At 40.0% G+C, this 7,137-nt stretch overlaps 1 protein-coding gene across 1 annotated transcript in view; it reads left to right on the top strand.

The window, feature by feature from the left end:
• The first annotated feature begins 2,708 nt into the window (after positions 1 to 2,708).
• rai2 (retinoic acid induced 2) overlaps positions 2,709 to 7,137 on the top strand; it is a 24,638-nt gene continuing 20,209 nt past the window's right edge. Inside the window, exon 1 of the mRNA XM_036951533.2 lies at positions 2,709 to 3,227. The gene's annotated coding sequence lies outside the window, so the exon portion shown is untranslated. The remainder of the gene's footprint in view (positions 3,228 to 7,137) is intronic.

Below are 7,137 nucleotides of genomic sequence, written 5' to 3'. Positions count from 1 at the left end.
ATTCCATTTAAATTCCAGTCAATTCAGAAAGTAAACCAAATTCTCAATTCCAATTCCAAATTTCTCCTCTTTGAAAATCATTGGAGACAATCGGATTTGGAATGTCAGTTTACTTTCTGAATTGACTGGAATTTAAATGGATTCGAGCCCAACCCTGAAGTGTAATACCCCAACACAGAAGTGTAATACCCCAACCCTGAAGTGTAATACCCCAACACAGAAGTGTAATACCCCAACACAGAAGTTTAATACCCCAACACAGAAGTGTAATACCCCAACACAGAAGTGAGAGCCAGAGGTAATAATCTTCTCTTGTTTGCATTGACCCAGACACCTTTTAACCTCGGATACAAAAAAAAATACTGTTTTTCTCTGAGACATGATTCCCTGAAGTTTAAAAACAAACAAAAACATATTCTCCTATTGCACTGGTATAGTGGAGCTTGTGAAGTGTTTTCCTTTTTACTGTAACCTGAAGTTATATTGATGATGATATGTGATGATTTGTGTAAAAGACTGTATTTCCCCTATTGATTAAAATATATTATACATGGTTCATTAATTTAGGATGCATGATCAGGATAGCACAGGCCATGCTTCTGCCAAAGTGTTTCAGAGAGTCAGAAGTGTACTGGAAAGAACCAACACACACACAAAAAAAACGATTTTGAAACTTTTTAACATTAACATTAAAACATGAAAAACCTACTTTAAAAAAAGGCTGAAAAACAAAAGCAACTATTTAAAAGGATGAGTGGTACAGTGTAACTGGCTCGGGCGGTACAAGATGCTCCTGGCTCAAAGCTGGAACATAACCGATTACATCACCCTTTTTGTATTTTTGTACAAAACTAAATGTAAATAGTAAACCTTTTTAAAAATGTTGCAAAGATCTTTTTTCCTTTTTTTTTGTAAAATATTTTCAAAAGTTTACATGATTAATTAATGAATTAATTCCAAGCCTTTGTATATTTTGGAGCTGTGCAACACTATTTCAGTCTTGTATTTATTTTTTGGGTAAACGTGAGACCTCCATTGACTGCATTATATCGTATTGATTTGACAGCTCATCCGACTGCTCAGCGACTGGGCATAGAAAAGGACAATAAATGTGACTGCGTTTGAAAAGAAACATGTGGTGTCCTTGTACGTCCTTCACGTCACGTCACACAGGTCGTGTGTGTGTGTGTTGTGTGTGTGTGTGTGTGTGTGTGTGTGTGTGTGTGTGTGCGTGTGCGTGTGCGTGTGCGTGTGTGTGTGTGTGTGTGTGTGTGTGTGTAAAACGCTAGCAGAGATCACACGCACACACTGAGAATGTATCCCCTCGCTGTAAGTCTGTTGTAAGTCACTCTGGATAAAAGTATCCGCAGAGGCACTTTCTTTCATTGCGTCTCAGGTTCAGTGGAGAGAATGTCTAGAGGCCCCACCACCAGTAGATGGCGATGTGTCGTTGCTGTGGAGTTTAGCCAACAGACAGGAAGACCTGCACTGTATTGCCAGGTCCCATCCACTGTGAGGCGATCTGCTTTGAGGCCCTGTCCCTTGCCTCTCTGCTGAGCAGACCTGGCAGAGTGAAGGGAATGCATTGGGACAGGAAGTGATGGTGGTTGATGTCTCACTGCCTGTCTGTCTCCTGACATAGTCTATCTCCTCACCCATAGCCTGACCTGTCTATCTCCTCACCCATAGCCTGACCTGTCTGTCTCCTCACCCCTGACCTGTCTATCTCCTCAGCCATAGGCTGACCTGTCTGTCTCCTCACCCATAGCCTGACCTGTCTATCTCCTCACCCATAGCCTGACCTGTCTGTCTCCTCACCCCTGACCTGTCTATCTCCTCAGCCATAGGCTGACCTGTCTGTCTCCTCACCCATAGCCTGACCTGTCTATCTCCTCACCCATAGCCTGACCTGTCTGTCTCCTCACCCATAGCCTGACCTGTCTGTCTCCTCACCCCTAGCCTGGCCTGTCTGTATCCTCAAAGACAGACTCTGAAAGGTCTATTGTTTCATAGTGGGCCTTTAAAGACTGACCCACCACTGTGACCCCCTCACAACTCAACTTCTAACCCCCAGGACGCACCCAGATGACCAGCCAACAGTCCTGAGCTGAGGCCCCTATCCACCACCAACATCACCACTACCACTTCTAAACCCCAGTTGGGGAAAATCAATTCTCAATTCACCCCATTTAATCCCCCATGGAGCTGAGCCTTCAAACAGTTCACTGAACTGTTGTGTCCTGTGTTCCATTCTCTGGGGTAAGAATCTAAGAACTCCCTCCCCTTTCCAACCCTTCACCCCCCCTCCTCCTCCCCCCATCACCACTGATGTCTTACTTGAGGAAAGTGACAATCAAACTGAAGTCATTGTCCACATTTAAAACAGTCAGAATAGGGGAAATGAACTGTCGGGCCGTCATGCCTTAAACCTTTACAGAATACTACAACTATTTGATTTTCCTCAAAGATGTGCTTTTGAATAACAAATACAGAAAACGTGACCTGCTTTCCCCTCACACATTCTCCTCTTAATACATCTGGGAAACACATATATGGGCATGTCAGGTGTTGATAATAACTTAGTAAAGCCAATGGTTATGGTGGAAATGATGCATTTACACATGATAGGTGGAATGTTAATGGGACACGGTTGGGTGAGCCCAGTCAGGCATCCAGACTATATAACAACCTATTACATCCAGGAAGACATTTCCATGCATTTGACCCAGGACAGCTACAAGGCCATCCCATGACAGGAATGTCAACAATAAACGTTCACACAAATTATGCTTACCATAAAATAAATGTAATCATTTGGATTCATTTTCTATAGAATAGAATAGATATAGCCTATGCTTTGCCATGGAAATTATATATATTTTTCTGTCAGGATAGGCATTATTGTTTATAAATTATTATATTTTGTAGTTACATCTGTTTGACAGCGTTCCTTATAAACCTGATGTACTATAGCCTATGCTTCATAGACTATAAAAATAACGGTTTGCTCGCAGGGTGAGGACAGCTCTCTCCTGTCAAAATACTACGTACCGGAGAAAACCGAGGACACCGTCTGCGCGCGCGCAGCCTCGCTGTCACAGGACTACCGCCTTTCTCCAGGGAAGAAACAGTTTTTTGGGGGGGCTGGCTACGGTCTCTACGTTGTAGCGTCGGGACACTGACGATTTAACATCGGGCATAGCATCAACACGGACTCTTCTTGTATGGTAATGGCATCTATCTTTGTTCTAATTTACCTTGAAATGATGGTCGGTCGACTGTATAGTTTCTAAAAGGCGAGAGGCCGAAATTGCATGGCTGAATGGCAGTGATAGGCCATATCGTATTTGGAGGAGCAGAAAATGATGGAATGAGCCATATATGAACCCTAATTAATGACACCTATTCATTCCGACGTGATTACATTGTTCTGCACGCGATCGTTTATATAAGGCCAGCTTTCCTGCTATGCAGTTGGGATGGACAAATTATTATGGGGCTTTATTGGGGTCGTCACATAGACTGTAGCCTATACAGAAATAACGGGTCTCATCATTACACGGTAATACCATATACACACATGTGGAGACATAGTCATAGACATACATACAGTCTACATTAAGTGGAAAATAGCCTAACAATTCTGTCTTTATTTGGGAGGCAAATGCCAACGCGTCATTAAGAAATTTAATGTTATTTATTGGGTAGACCTGACCAATGCTCCCACAAATTATTTGTATAACACTGATAGCATTCTAGTAAATGTTTATTTTTAATTTTTAATTCAGACAGTTATGGTTTGCTTATCATGATGTCTATATTTAGTAATATATACGTAAACACATCTAAAGAAATGAAAGTCTCTAAATAATTGAATGTAGGCCTTTGTAACTAAAGATAACTGTTTAGTGCCCCCCACCTGTCCCTGTGGTGATTTGGTCCAGCAATATGTCCAAACAGCTGTGGTACTGTGTAACCCTAGAGGCCCTCGGGGACCCCTTGGGGGACGCCTTGGAAACGATTAGACGGATCACAGTAATTATACATTACAGGACAACCCAGGTGACACACACATTATATTGTCATCCATACCATTGTCTAATTACAGAAACTATTGTCCTGATGGCTAAAGCTACAGGATAAACGACAATATAGCTCAGTGGTTAAAGACTCCAGGATCAAACCCACCTACCGCTCAGTCGCTCAGCAACAGAGATATCGTGATGAGACTAGAGGTAGATTGGGACTGTAAATAAAATAGCCTAATCCACCTATGGCAAATGTGATCTGTGGCAGACTACTAGAGGTTATATGATAAGAAGTTGGTACAGAGATAATCTGTGGCAGCCTGCTAGAGGTATTGATAAGAAGTTGGGACAGAGATAATCTGTGGCAGACTACTAGAGGTTATATGATAAGAAGTTGGTACAGAGATAATCTGTGGCAGCCTGCTAGAGGTTATATGATAAGAAATTGGGACAGAGATAATCTGTGGCAGCCTGCTTGAGTTATTGATAAGAAATTGGGACAGAGATAATCTGTGGCAGCCTGCTAGAGGTATTGATAAGAAATTGGGACAGAGATAATCTGTGGCAGCCTGCTAGAGGTATTGATAAGAAATTGGGACAGAGATAATCTGTGGCAGCCTGCTAGAGGTATTGATAAGAAATTGGGACAGAGATAATCTGTGGCAGCCTGCTAGAGGTATTGATAAGAAATTGGGACAGAGATAATCTGTGGCAGCCTGCTAGAGGTATTGATAAGAAGTTGGGACAGAGATAATCTGTTGCAGACTGCTAGAGGTTATATGATAAGAAGTTGGTATAGAGATAATCTGTGGCAGACTACTAGAGGTATTGATAAGAAATTGGGACAGAGATAATCTGTGGCAGCCTGCTAGAGGTTAAATGATAAGAAATTGGGACAGAGATAATCTGTGGCAGCCTGCTAGAGGTTATATGATAAGAAGTTGGGACAGAGATAATCTGTGGCAGCCTGCTAGAGGTTATATGATAAGAAGTTGGGACAGAGATAATCTGTGGCAGCCTGCTAGAGGTTATATGATAAGAAGTTGGTACAGAGATAATCTGTGGCAGCCTGCTAGAGGTATTGATAAGAAGTTGGTACAGAGATAATCTGTTGCAGACTGCTAGAGGTTATATGATAAGAAGTTGGGACAGAGATAATCTGTGGCAGCCTGCTAGAGGTATTGATAAGAAGTTGGGACAGAGATAATCTGTGGCAGCCTGCTAGAGGTATTGATAAGAAATTGGGACAGAGATAATCTGTGGCAGCCTGCTAGAGGTATTGATAAGAAGTTGGGACAGAGATAATCTGTGGCAGCCTGCTAGAGGTATTGATAAGAAGTTGGGACAGAGATACTCTGTGGCAGCCTGCTAGAGGTATTGATAAGAAGTTGGGACAGAGATAATCTGTGGCAGCCTGCTAGAGGTTATATGATAAGAAGTTGGGACAGAGATAATATAATACTTCTGATGGCATGTTTGATTTGTTTTGAAACTAGAATATATCAGGTCTATCTCCTCTTCCATACATAATATATCAGGTCTATCCCCTCTACCATACATAATATATCAGGTCTATCTCCTCTACCATACATAATATATCAGGTCTATCTCTACCATACATAATATATCAGGTCTATCTCCTCTACCATACATAATATATCAGGTCTATCTCCTCTGCCATACATAATATATCAGGTCTATCTCCTCTACCATACATAATATATCAGGTCTATCTCCTCTACCATACATAATATATCAGGTCTATCTCTACCATACATAATATATCAGATCTATCTCCTCTACCATACATAATATATCAGGTCTATCTCCTCTACCATACATAATATATCAGGTCTATCTCCTCTACCATACATAATATATCAGGTCTATCTCTACCATACATAATATATCAGATCTATCTCCTCTACCATACATAATATATCAGGTCTATCTCCTCTACCATACATAATATATCAGATCTATCTCCTCTACCATACATAATATATCAGGTCTATCTCCTCTACCATACATAATATATCAGATCTATCTCCTCTACCATACATAATATATCAGGTCTATCTCCTCTACCATACATAATATATCAGGTCTATCTCTACCATACATAATATATCAGGTCTATCTCTACCATACATAATATATCAGATCTATCTCCTCTACCATACATAATATATCAGGTCTATCTCCTCTACCATACATAATATATCAGATCTATCTCCTCTACCATACATAATATATCAGGTCTATCTCCTCTACCATACATAATATATCAGATCTATCTCCTCTACCATACATAATATATCAGGTCTATCTCCTCTACCATACATAATATATCAGGTCTATCTCTACCATACATAATATATCAGGTCTATCCCCTCTACCATACATAATATATCAGGTCTATCTCTACCATACATAATATATCAGGTCTATCCCCTCTACCATACATAATATATCAGATCTATCTCCTCTACCATACATAATATATCAGGTCTATCTCTACCATACATAATATATCAGATCTATCTCCTCTACCATACATAATATATCAGGTCTATCTCCTCTACCATACATAATATATCAGATCTATCTCCTCTACCATACATAATATATCAGGTCTATCTCCTCTACCATACATAATATATCAGATCTATCTCCTCTACCATACATAATATATCAGATCTATCTCTACCATACATAATATATCAGATCTATCTCCTCTACCATACATAATATATCAGGTCTATCTCCTCTACCATACATAATATATCAGGTCTATCTCTACCATACATAATATATCAGGTCTATCTCCTCTACCATACATAATATATCAGATCTATCTCTACCATACATAATATATCAGGTCTATCTCTACCATACATAATATATCAGGTCTATCTCCTCTACCATACATAATATATCAGGTCTATCTCTACCATACATAATATATCAGGTCTATCTCCTCTACCATACATAATATATCAGATCTATCTCCTCTACCATACATAATATATCAGGTCTATCTCCTCTACCATACATAATATATCAGGTCTATCTCTACCATACATAATATATCAGGTCTATCTCTACC

This window comes from Oncorhynchus mykiss, chromosome 18 (genome assembly GCF_057628025.1).
Source record: "Oncorhynchus mykiss isolate SJ-2025 chromosome 18, ASM5762802v1, whole genome shotgun sequence".
NCBI lineage: Eukaryota > Metazoa > Chordata > Actinopteri > Salmoniformes > Salmonidae > Oncorhynchus > Oncorhynchus mykiss.
This window is presented reverse-complemented; position numbering and strand designations above follow the sequence as displayed.